The sequence below is a fragment of the Cynocephalus volans genome, chromosome 7 (assembly GCF_027409185.1).
Source record: "Cynocephalus volans isolate mCynVol1 chromosome 7, mCynVol1.pri, whole genome shotgun sequence".
Classification (NCBI taxonomy): domain Eukaryota; kingdom Metazoa; phylum Chordata; class Mammalia; order Dermoptera; family Cynocephalidae; genus Cynocephalus; species Cynocephalus volans.
The window spans coordinates 67,821,026-67,834,681 of record NC_084466.1 but is presented as its reverse complement, the minus strand read 5'-3'; positions in this window follow the sequence as shown (position 1 = coordinate 67,834,681).

Below are 13,656 nucleotides of genomic sequence, written 5' to 3'. Positions count from 1 at the left end.
AAAGCCATTAGGATGGGCCCTAATCCAACATAACTGGTGTCCTCATAAGAAGGGAAGATTAGGATACACAGAGACAGCAGGGGTGTGAATGCACAAAGGGACAGCCATGTCAGGACATGGCAAGAGGGAGGCATCTGCAATCCAAGGAGAGAGGCCTTGGGAGAAACTAACCCTGTTGGCATGTTGATCTTGAACTTCCAGACTCCATAACTGTAAGAAAATTAATTTCTGTTGTTTAAGCCACCCAGTCTGTTGTATTTTGTTATGGCAGCCCTAATAAACTAATACAAGACTCATCCAAAAGATTTAGAGAGCTTTTACAAAACAATATGAAAAAAAGACAACACAACGAGACAGTACAAAAAATATAAGCAAGTACTTCACAAAAGAGGATATCCAAATAGCTAATGAACATATGAATATAAAAAGTTACTCAACTTTTGTTGATTTATTAGTTATCAAGGAAATGAAAATTAAAAACACAATATTATACTACTACACATCCATCAGAATGGTTAAAATTGAAGAGACAGATAATACCTAGTTTTGCCAAGAATGTGGAGCAACTGAAACTTTTATACACTACTAATGGAATGATAATTGGTACAAATATTCTGGAAAACTGTTTGGCAATATTACAGCTAACCAGAAGCACAATCTATAACTCAGAGGTTCTTTATCTAGATATATATCCACAGAAATGTGGACATATGTTCACCAAAAAACTTGTACTGGAGTAGTCATTGCAGCACTATTTATAATAGCTAAAACCTGCAAGCAACCTGAATGCTCACCAATATTGGAATGAATTTTTTAAAAACTTATATTCACACATTGGAGAAATATAGCAGTGAGAATAAATGTTCTACAATTACATACAATAATATGGGAGAATCTCACAATCATTATATTAAGCAAAAGTAGCCAGACACAAAAGGGTAGCTGTTGTACTCATATGAGTTCACAAAGTTCAAAATCAGGCAAAATTAATTAACCTATGGTGTTCCTTTGGGTGTATAAGAGGAACTTCTGCAGGAATAAGGAGTATTCTGGGTGCTGAAAATGTTCTGGTGTTTGTTCTGGGTGCCAATAACATTGGTGTATTCACTTTGTAAAAATTCATCAAGCTGTATACTTATGATTTATGAACTTTTCTGTACTTATATTATATATCACTATAAATTTTTTATAAAAATGAGGGAGCCAACTCAGTTGGCTGCACTTTTTCCTTCACCCTTCACCCTTTTTCTGCCTGGAACACAGATGTGATGCCTGTAGTAGAACCATGAGGTGACAAGCATGAGAAAAAGAAACATGTGCTAAAGATTACGAGCAGAAAAACAGAGGTAGTCTAGGGGGTCTGTACTGCCTACCTCCAGCCTTCTGTTTCCACCAAAAAAAAAATAAAACCCTAAATTGTTTAAGCCACCATCTAGTCAAGTTTTCTGTTATTCACAGCTAAATGCAGTGCTAATTGATAAACCAGTTCCTTAGCAGGTTTCTAAAAAAATGAGCTAAGTAAAGAAGAAAATATGTATGTATATGTATTGCACATAACCAATAATAAAGATGGTAGACAAGGATGATCAGAGATGAGCCTGCCTCACCCTTCCTGGTTGGTATTTTTGTACCTAGATGTGACTCTGAGCAAGGTTTCAGGTCAAGGAATTTAAATACACAGGGAAGACTTCTCTGGAAGTCTTTAAAATAGGACTGAATGAGGTAAAGAATTCAGACATCAGTACAATACTGATAAAGCACATGAATCCTGAAAAAAAAAATAAGCAATTTTATGTTAGTCTTATTACTAGCAATGAGTATATGGCTCAAGCACTTGACATAAATTCAAATTAGCACTGGCTTATGTATGGTAGCCCCTCAGTGTTAGGAACCCAAACTCCACTTATACTGTTGTTCTACCATCCCTAGGACATTGCTCTCAATGTCATGGTCTGAGATGATGCACCATTACTACTCTGCATTCCAGGCAGCAGGGAGGAGGAGGGAAGGCAAGGAAGACAAGGAGTTACACTGTTACTTCTGATCACATCCAATTGGCCATACCTTGGTCAAGAAAATTAGCAAGGGTGGCTAAGAAATGTACTTGTTAGCTGATCTCACTTAGAAATTCATGTTATTATGGAAGAAGAGGTAAAAGGGATGTGGAAGAGGTGGGGACCAGCAACCAACTGCTACATGGGATAATACACTTCTACATCCATTTCATCTATTGAGAGTCCACACAGTAGTAAGAACAAGACGCAAATTTCTTATTTCATCAAAGTAAATTTCTTAAAGAAAGTATGATTTGGAGAACACCTTAATTTTTTTTAAAAAAATTTGAACGCTCACCTCACACATTCTTCTATTCTCTAAGAATTTTGTTCAAAGCTCACCTTTCCTGTTAAGCTCCCCAGATGAACTACACCTGGCTGCAGGGGCTCTAATCACTTCCCCAATTTCACCCGCAGCACATATCTATCTGTGCATAGCACTAAGTGATTATGCATATCTCTATACAGTTTTTACTGAGCTTATATGTATTATTCTAGGGTTGAAATAACATGGCTTTTAAAGTCTGGCAGACATTAATGCAAATCCCAACTCTGAGCTAAGTGGTGACATGCCCTGGCTATAGCCCTCTCCACTGATACGGTTAGTCTCAACAGAGGGATCTACTCTGGTTCACCCCATCTCTTGACCCCATTGCCCCCAAATGCTCTAATAGTTATCCTCCCTTATGCCTTCGATCTGTCTTCTTCCACTAACTTCTTTCTCTTAAATAAACTCTCACATTTCTCTAATTTTTCAAAACTCTCTCTCATCCCTATTTCCCCTGCTAGCTAGCTGTTCTCTCTTTGTCACTTGACCATATAGCCTCTTAAAAGTATGTGCCCCCTTTCCTGCCTGTGGGTCATCTCTCTGCTGTCTGATTTATTCCTGTTACAAAATGAATCAGCTCTTACTAACGGCTTCTACAAGCGGATCCAACAGTCAATTTTCTGCAGTCTCAGACACAGTTGAGCTTCCTTCATTTACGAACGTCTTCTCCCCTTGGCTTTCACAGCCGTGCCTTCTCAGATCCCTGCCTGCCTCTCCAGGCTTTCTTTTCACAGCTCCTTCAGGTACTCTTCTTCCTCTGCTGCCCATCAAATGCTGGTTTGCTCAGCAGCCGTCTTTGGCTTTCTTCTGCTCTCACTCCCCACATTCTCCATAGTGCTTATCCATTCCTATGCCTTCCATAAATTTCAAATTACTCTCTCTTCCCCAGATTCTACTGAGTTCTAGACTACTCCAGTTTTCTTGGGACTGAAGGATTTCTCAGGATGCAGTACTTCCAGTTTTAAAATTGATAGTCTCAGGAAAACCAGAAGGAGTTGGTCACCCTAGAAACTCCAAGTACCTGCTATACATTTCTATGTGAATGTCCTACAGACACCACAAATTCAACATGTCCATTCCTGAAGTCATTGTCACATTCCACCCCAAACCCACTTATCTTTGTTTACTCACTGTTCTGATGAATGGTGCTGTTATATAACTGAAACAAAAACCCAGGAGGCATCCTGAACACTGACCACATTCTCACCCACCATGTCCACTGTCACCAAAACCTGAACAGAATCTAAATGTGTCTTCATTGCCTTGTCTTAATTTCTCATATCTTGCTTGAAATGTCATTACCATATCCTAATCTCCATACCCCCAGCTTCATCTCTCCAATCTATATAGCCATCAGAGTGATTTTTCTAGAACCAATTCTAACTATATAATCCCTCTGCTTTATCGAAGTTTCCTAAAAAGTTCAAACTCCTTTCATTGGATGCCCACAAGTCCTGTAATAGCTAACCTTTGCCTGTGACTCCAAAAATACTCTTTCTGATCCTTGCCAACACCACTTGTAACCTCCTTACACCAGCCACTGAATTCCTTGCACTTCCCTGACAAAGGGAATGCAATTCTACAGACCCACTACTTTGCTCCTGCTGTCCTCTCTACTTGGAATGTCCCTTCTTGCTACTTGACAAGCTCTTCTAAACCCTTTGAGACACAAGTTCAAGTGTCTCCTTGCCTGAGAAGACTTCCCTATATCTAAAATATACTTGTATCCTACATACCCCTTAACACATGAAAATGCAATTGTAGATATATTCACATCCATTTTCCCCGCTACACTGGTTATAAAAGTCTTAAGGGCAGGAACTTTATACATTCATTTTGTATTCAAAGGCAGTGTTTGGAACATAGTCAAAACTAAATACATTTTTAGTTGACTGACTCAGCCTCTCTGGGTCTGGTTCCCCATCTGTAAGAACTCAGGTGTTACCTCAATCTTGAAGAGTTTGTCGTGGGGATTAACATAGGAAAGTACCTATCCCCCTGCCTGGAACTCAGCAGACCCTCATGTTTCTCTTCCCCTTTCCTATCAGATTAAGACATGTATTTTCTATTTTCTTTGTTATGTCCCCAGGAGAAGGCTAATCGATACTTTTGAGTGACTGACACCATGGTTTGGAGCTGTGCACCAGGAAAAAGTCTTCATTCCTTCCTGGGTGAAGGTAAGAAGTCATCTTAGGGATTCATCAATGTTTGAGTAAGTATGGATTCTCATCAATAGTAGGTAATCTCTACAGAGTTAGAAAGTATCTGTGATGCTCTACCAGGTTCTCATTCATGCAAGGATAATCTTGTTTTAAAATAATTCTCATTGGTGTACCACATACATTCCAATTATCACCACAGAAGTGCTCAATAAAGATAGCTGAGATTAAATGTTTGAAAAGGGAGGGTAAAACCATTTCATACACACTAGACTGACAAAAATCTTTAATGGCATTGCCAGATGTTGGCAAAGATGTGGCACAATTGGGATTTCATACACTGCTGGTGGGAGCATGGCTTGGGATAATCACTTTAAAACCATCAAGCATTACTTAGTAAAGTTGAACATGTCAATACCCTGTGCCCATAATTACACTCCTATGTGGATACTCTAGAGAAATGCTGGCACGTGTGTACCAGGAAATATGTGCAAGAAAGTTCATAACAGCGTAGTTTGTAGTAGCATAAAAAAAAGGAGGAAGGAAAAGAAGGAAAGAGAGAGAAAAAAGAAAGAAAAAACAGAGAAAAAGGGAAGGGAAAGAAAACCACTGTCCATAAATGAAAGTGGAACTCTTCCTCATGATAACAGAAGCTTGAATAATGTTCAATTTCCTAGTGGGGGTAGTTAGTAAATGGCTACTTGTTCTATTTTTGTGTTAATTATATTATTTGTTCTTTGAACTGGACATGTAAGTTTATATTCTCTTTTGTATTCAAGATGTACTTTAAACTTTTTTAAGTGCTTTTTTAAATAGAAGCTAAGTAACTTTTTCAAGGTCAGACTAATATGTAACAGAGCCGTGACTGGAATCCAAGTCTCTCTGACCATAAAGTTCATGGAGTTTTTCCTACCTCACACACACACTGGCTCCCCAAATATTGTACTCACATAAAAGTTGCAGTCCTTAATCCAAATGTCTATCAGCGGCTAAACAAAATTGTGGAATATACATACAAGGGAATGTGTTCAGTTTTAAAACGGAAGGAAATGCTGATACATGCTACAACGCACATGAAACTCAAGGACGTTACTCTAGTGATGATAACACAGTCACAAAGGGACGAATACCGCATGCTTCCATTATGTGAGTGTGAGGTACTGAGAGCAGTGACAATCATAAAGACAGAAGGTAGACCGGTGGATGCCGGGGGCTAGGAGGAGCGGAGGGTGGGGAGTTACTGTTTAATGGGCAGCGAGCTTCAGTTTTGCAGGAAGAAAAGAGTCTTGTGAATGGATGGTGAGGACAGCTGCACAATGATGTGAATGTCCTTAGTGCCACCAAACTGTGCACTTAAAAATGATTGAAATGGTAAATTGTGTTATGTGTATTTTACCATAATTTCCTTAAGGTTGCACATTCTTATCTGGATAGTAATCAAGATGAGTGGCATTTAGTGGTGTGACACAGAGGAAAGCTACTTTCTGGATGTCCCGACCTGCTCTCCTTGGCTGCACCATCAACTGAGTTCCTGAGCCACGGCCTCCTGGAAGTTGGTCTGTCCACCAAGGCGACTGCCATTTTTGGTTTGCCCCTGGCCTTATTCCCATGGTGACAGAATGGAATGTAGATGTCTGCCAGATGGCAGATGAGTAAAAGGGCAAGATCTGAGGTGAGAGAAACAAGAAATGAAGGGGTAGCAGGTGCTGCAGAATGGGGACTGTTTCTCAGCGATCTGGGCGGCTCGTCACTCAGCCTATCAGTCTCCAGCCACATGGTGAGAGGCACAGGAACAGAGAGGGATGGGGAGGGAATGAGAAGCAGAAATCAGCATCTGGAATGCTACAGCCAAGAAGCCAGGATTTGCCACAATTTGAGTTTTGAGTATGAACACATGTCCAGTGAGAAGAGTTTAGTTCATGTATAATTCAGCAACTCACACTTGTCAGAAACACAGCACACAATCGCACATACACAGACACAGCCCAAAACACAATGCTGAAAAAGACATAATTTAGTCGTCTGGATAATTTGCCTACATGATATCAAGAAACCAGAATCTAGAAGATTGACTTCATTATTTGCACCTTACTTTTTGAGATCATGCAGACAGAGCCTCAGTATACCCCAAAGAGGTCCAAGAGCTCCGACAGCAGGCTCATACTCTTTTGCCATTACCTTAAACCTGCTGCACAGTTATCTTAAGAATTATGGCCAGTGAAGTATTGGGTACTTCAAAAAGTTCATGGAAGGATTCATATTATCTTTGAATTCTATTTTTTCACAAACTTTTTAAAGCATGCTCATATTAAATTAACATATAGAAATGAAACACCATTGAGATAACAGTGTTCTCAAGCACTTGTAAAGCACTTTCTGTGTGAAAATGCTTAGGATTCAATTTTCAGTTAATTCTCTGTCTTAGTCCATTTGAGCTTCTATAACAAAATACTTTAGGTAATTTATAAAGAGCAGACATTTAGTGCTCATAGTTCTGCAGGCTGGGAAGTCCAAGATCGATGTGCCAGCAGATTCAGTGCCTGGTGGGGGCCTTGTCCTCAAAGATGATGCCCTCTGGGTCTTCACATGGTGGAAGGGGAAAAGGGCAAGGAAGTTCCCTCAGGCGTCTATTACAAGGGCACTAATCCCATTCATGAGGGTTTCTCCCTTTTGACCTAATGACCTTCCAAAGGCCCCCCCCCTTTTAATATCATCACTTTGGGGTTTAGTTTTCAACATACGAATTTGGAGAGGGCACACACATTCAGCCCACAGCATCCTCAGAGAAGTAACTACGAGGGAGGAAACCATTAAGTGATTATGTCCATAAGGAGACATTGAGGCACATAGAGGCAAAGGGGCTGGTCAGATACAAAAGGTTCACTGCAGAGCTATGATTAAACCTCCCAGTGCTACAAACTCAGGGCTGGGTTTCAGCGGTTGAGTCAAGTTACCTTTTCAGGCACATCACAGAAGACTAGCAGGGCTCCAGCTCCTCACCTTTACCACTCAAGGTGGATTCAAACCCAGCACATTTCCAGAAGGGTCTTTGGGAGTCTCTCTCAGATACAGTTCACCCCTGATCTGAAGGTCCCCCAAGTGACCAGATCCTCTAAGTCTTATTCAAAAGAGACATGAATCTACTTTGATGTGGTCTTGACTGTTGTGCTTGCCTCCTATTTTGACTCTAGCACAGACCAAAACACCAGGTTCAGCCTCAGTAATAAATCAGCCTTACCAAAGTCCCATGATGCACATTCAAGTCTTCTGTCTAACTGCAATCGCACTTCATTCCCACCCCCAACACACATATCATGCACCTTCAGACTCCAGGTGTAGCATCACCTCAACAGGTTGTACTCTGAAGTGACATACCAGGGCCATGCTAGAGAGGAATTGGCCTGTGTGTGTGTGTGTGTGTGTGTGTGTGTGTGTGTGTGTGTGTGTGTGTGTGTGTGGAGGTGTGTGGAGGTGAATATGTAGGGGTAGAGGTGTGCGTGTGTAGGTGTGTCAGAATTCTTGGTGTGAACAACTCTGGATAGCTTAGGCAGAAAAGGCATTTACTGAACCAATATAGAGAGGTTCACAGAATCACTGGGAATCTGGAGAATGGAGCTCAGAAATCAGGTGAGAGCCGAACGGGACTGAGCAGCAGAAATCAAACACTGACTAGTTAGAACCTCGCCACCACTGGGCACACTTCTGCTGCTGCTAACTGTCTCTGCAGCTGTAAGCTACTCCTTCACACACAGTCTATGGTAGGAGCCACGTTCAGGTTACGTGTCCACATGCTGGCTGGTAGGTAGCAGAAAGGTGGGACACTGAGCAGCCACACATGCCCACAGTAGGAGGCAGAGCCTGCCTTCCACCAAAACCCATGTGATGGAAGGACCCCCAAAATAGGGAGGCCCCAGCACTCTTGACAGATGAAACGAAGTCAGTATCCAAGGCAGAGACCGTGACTTTTAAAACTTAGAGTTAGGAGTTTTATTTCTTCAGTATCTGGCTCAGTTCTCTCTGATTCTCTCTGATCTAGCTGCCTGGATAAAAGATCATAAGCTGGAAAAAAAAAAAAGGACCATAAGCTGAAAGGGAATGTGAAAGAAAAAACATAAATTAATGTCTCATGATATCCTCCTGTCTCACAAATATTACCTACATTTTTTATAGTTCCATACATTGGTATCTTTTTTATTCCCATTTCATAGGTGAGCATGTCTAGATTAAGAAGGGTTCCATGTGATCTTGGGCAATTTATTTAACCTCTATGTGCCTCAGTTTCCTCACCTGTAAATTAGGATATGTATACCCCATAGAGCTGCTAAAGGATGCAGGTCTACAGCTACACGCAACAACAAGCAGGATTCCAGGAATGATAGGGTAGTAGAAAGAGCACCCCAAACAGGGAGGACATCAGGCCAACGGGCTTCCAGACTGGCTTCCCACAAATTCTCTGTGGACCACAGACATGTCACATTACCTCTCTGGGCTTCCATTTCGTCATCTGTATAATGGAGTGTTGGAGTGATGATGCCTAAACTCCCTTCTGTCCCTTTAATCCATCGTCCATGAGTTCATCTACAAGTCAGCGCCTAAGACCTGCCAGATTCCAGGGGATGGGGCAGCGACCAGGATGATGACTTCTCCTCGCTGTTTTAGCTCCAGATGAGGCCTAGTCTCTCCATCCAGCTGTGGAATACCAGTTTGATCTGATGTGCTAAACTGTGAAGCAGGAGGCAGCAATGTGCACTACACACATTGATGGCATGATCAGAACAGCATGAGGGGGCCGACCCTGTGGCTCACTCAGGAGAGTGTGGCGCTGGGAGCGCCGAGGCTGCAGGTTCAGATCCTATATAGGAATGGCCGGTGTGCTCACTGGCTGAGTGCGGTGCAGGTGACACCAAGCCGAGGGTTACAATCCCCTTACCAGTCACAAAAAAAAAAGAACAGCATGAGGCAAACAACAAAGCCTGCAGGGAACAGAGGTGAGGACACCAGGGCAGGGGACGGTCTCTGATGAGAAGATTTCTAAGGGAGCAGAACCTGGAGATTCATTATAAATGGGCACCATTTAAAATTTGTTTTTATTGTGCCATGTACATTTTTTTGCCAACATCACCATATCATATTAAAGAAGTTAAAGACATTACGGTCATGAATTCACTCTGAGATCCAGAAAAGAGAAAAAGAGGAACAAAATTGTCTTCGCTTAATGGTTACCCAATGGGAGTAATAGATGACAGAAGAGTCTGGAAGAAGCAAGACAGGATTGGAGGCTAGGTAAGGTGAACAAAAAGAAAGCCCTGGCAAGTGCATACCTGCATTTAAAACATGGCCAGTTCAGAGTGTACCACAGTGTCACCTAGGGCCACACACTGCTGCCAGCATGCTGATCCTTGGGGATTTGCTAAAATGGAGTGTTTAGCAACCCCCTCCTCTGTACTCCCACAGCACTTACCACGTGTCTTTATTGCACCACTTTAAATAGTAACTAAACACAGACTGCCCCCACTGCAGACTCTAGGTCCCTAGCACCTTGGCACCCAGAAGGTTCTAGGTCATGTTTATTTCACCAATTAATTTTTGCAACTAATTCCAGCATGGGAAGGCAGGGGTTGGATGAAGTTCCACAAAGCTTTTAGCTTATGAACAGGATGTTTTTTTCTAAATGAGGATTTTTCCAGGTGGGAAAGAAGGAAAGTGCTGCAAACAGAGAAAAACTAAGGAGAGAGAGGACAAGGCTGTAGGAGGAAAGACAGGTATTCTCAGCAGGGGACTGGGGCATAAGGCCCGCTATTGGGAGATGTGGAACTTATTAACCAAGACAGAGAACACAGGACAAAGGTGTTCATAGGAGATCCAGGAGATGTCCCAAAGTGAGGCAGCAGTGTCAGTGTGGAGCTGAAGTCAGGGATCTGGATGACCCACAGATGATGGGTACAAGAAGAAGGGGGGAGGATCAGGACGTGGCTCTGAAGATAGTAACATTTTAGGAGCCAGGAAGAGAACGCATGGAGGAGACAGAAAGAACAGAGAAAGAAAGGAGACTCAGACAGGGCTGTGCTGAGAAAGCCATAAGGGGAGAGAGTTTCCAGTAGTGAAAGAGTGCAGGCAGCTGAGCTACCCTTTTAAATTCAGCCCAAACAGCACGGGGAGCAAATGCCACTTCAAATCTCAGAGCCAGCTGTGGCTCAGTGGCAGCCCTAAGCCATCAGGGTTCCACCTAGCCCCTGCAGTTTTCATGGAGACTGTGCAAATCCACTTTGGTACCAATGAATGGGCTTGTGTTCCATGCTTATTGCAAAAGCTTGAGGTTCTCAGAACTCGTGTCTTTTGGGGGAAAAAAAAGAAGAAAAAGAAAACGTGGGACCTTTTCTGATGCATGATAAAGGAAATACACAAGCATGTTCCCTGAGGTGATGGGTAGTTATTGTCCTGTCAGTAAACCTCTGTGAAACAATCCAGGACTGTCTCTCCTTGAGGAGGGAGGCTGCTCTCAGAGGCGCCATCTGCGAGAGCAGGTGTGGCTGAAAAGCGTGACTGGCCTGCCACGCACACACGTGCAGAGGCTGGTGTTTACTTAAAACTGCAGCTGCTACTCACAGATCCCGACGCCGTTTGTGCCTAACTCTTAGAATCATGGGGTGTTTTTTAATGTCTTAGCTCTGCATAACCTTTCCCGATTATGTTTGCTACATGATGTGTATTTGTGTTTCACTAGAGTGCTTGAATCTCACAAATGTCTCACACAGCTGCAGAGATTGGTTTGGTCGGCTGTGATCACTTCTCAGAAACTCACCCAGAGGACTCAGCTAAGGTTGTACCCTAAAATGGCCTCTTAGATCCATCCTGAGTTCCGGCAGGAGAGTTGACAGGTTCCCCTGCCTGCCAACTGGTGCCTGAAATTCCTAAACACAAATGCTTCAAGTAGGAGCACTCTTCTTTGGGACAAAGAAATGCCCTTGGGCTTCTAGCTAAGAACCAAGAGAACATTCTAAAAACTTCCCCACCAAAATCACCTACATGAACAAATAAAATACTATAAAATAAGAAAAGTTGTACATGCAACAACATAAAGCCTTAGAAATTATAGTACTCTGGATTCCAATACAAAATTTAAAAATCCTTCTGAATTCACAGCGGGCAGCCAACATCTGCACTTGTTCCCTGTCGGTGCTTCAGGCCCCAAGTGTGTCTTTACATCCTGCAATACCCTGAGACCATCCTGTTTTGGCAAGAAACTGCATTTATATTAACTTCCTCCACCCATGTATCTGTCTCTGCCTGCTCATGGGTCCAGGAAACTGCTGTTTGCTGACTGAGGGCATAACAGTAAGCCTTTTCTCCCAGGATCCCATTGGAATCTGTGCCAGGGAGACTCGAGAGCAGTTTCTATGAAATGAAGTTCCACAGCCACAGCCACTTCTTCCAGCACAACCACCACTTACTTGGTGGCCAACTCAGTACCTGCCATGAGTCCTTTAATTTAGCCCCAGATAGGACCCTTCCTATCTGACCAAGGTGAGACTGTTCTCCACTGGGAAATTCCTGTGTCTTTTCTATTCTTCAAAATTGAGCCTTCACAGACCTCTCTTCAACTGCGTAAGTAAAAGGAAATAAACCTGGACATATGAAAAGTATTCTAAAGCACAGAGATGAGAAGAAAGGCCAGGGGACTCTGAAAGGCTCACTGCCCTCTAAAGCATATATATTGCAAGGACAGAAGAAGTAAAAGATCATAATATGTGCTTCCTGTTGCTAATAAAATACAACAATACGTAATCTCTATGAATAAAAGGATGAGCCATGATAAAAAGAGAACAATTTGAAAAAGTATATATTGCATGTGAAAAGTAAAAGCTAAATAAGAACTGTTTTTGAGGCAAAAAGTAGTAAATCAGCAGTCGCTAAAACTTAATTAATGAAGTAAAGGACAACCTTGAACTACACTCCCTAACTCAAAGAATGGAAGGATAAGATAGTAAATGCAGATAACAGAGTGACATGTATTTAACCAAAAAATAATAAGCATTTCTGAAACAGACAATAAAACAATGCAAGTGATGTCAGAGGAAGGGCCTGGGGGGCCCAATAGTCGGCCTCAACCCACCCTGTCCTCTTACCAGGTTCTTAACTCCACCATAGGAAAGAATTCAGGGGCATTCACAGTAGAAAGTGAGAACAAGTTTAATGTAACAGATAAGAAATACAGGTTCCACAGAGAGAGTGTGGCATGCTCCAGAGACTGAGCAGGGCCCACACCAAGTTTAACACAAAAGCCAGAATTACACACTTAAAGTTCAGTACAGAGTGCAGGCCGGCTCCAGGAGAGTGAGCAATAGCCCCGCCTTCTGCTGGGATTCAGCTTTTATAGTTTTACCATTTAATGAATATTCAATTAAGGGGGTGGTTGTCTATTACGTAACATTAATCTTGCACATGCTCAGTTGGTCTCTTCTTGGAGGATGTTCTTTGGTCAAATCCTGTCACATGCACCAAACATATTCAAGAATGTTCTATGCTCTCTAGCACCTCTAGTGGAAGGTCATTCAGCCACCAGGGTTATATAATCCTTCTCTACTGAACATGCCCAGCCACTGGATTTGCATAAACCAGACCCCTGTGGTCTCACTTTCCCATGTTGGTGCTGAAAATAGGTCTAACTGGCAACAGTAACTTTCCTCCAGGGGAGAGCCCAGGGGAGAAGGCCTGAGATCTCAGCAGTGGCTGGAAACCCAGAGGCATGTCCTAAAACCTGGACCCTGGGAAACTGAGCACCTCCTATATCACAAGTAGATACAACACTAGAAGGAACTATCCTGATTTTTTTTAAATCCAAGTCTGGATGTAGAGAGTTCTCACAATGATCCAGGCAGCAGTTTTGAAAAGTTTATACCTGGCTTGTTTTAGTGAATTTTCTAAATCCCAAAATCAAGGAAGAATTCTAGAAGTATTCAGGCAAAAATTGCACGTTCACTATTGTTTTAGCCTGGGTTTTCCCTAAAAAGCAAAGCCTGAGGCAAAGGTTTAGGTGCTTCTATTTTGGTGGGGAGCACAAGCCCAGGGAAGCAGAAGTCAAGGGAAAGGAGCAATTATACAAGGTGCCCTTGTA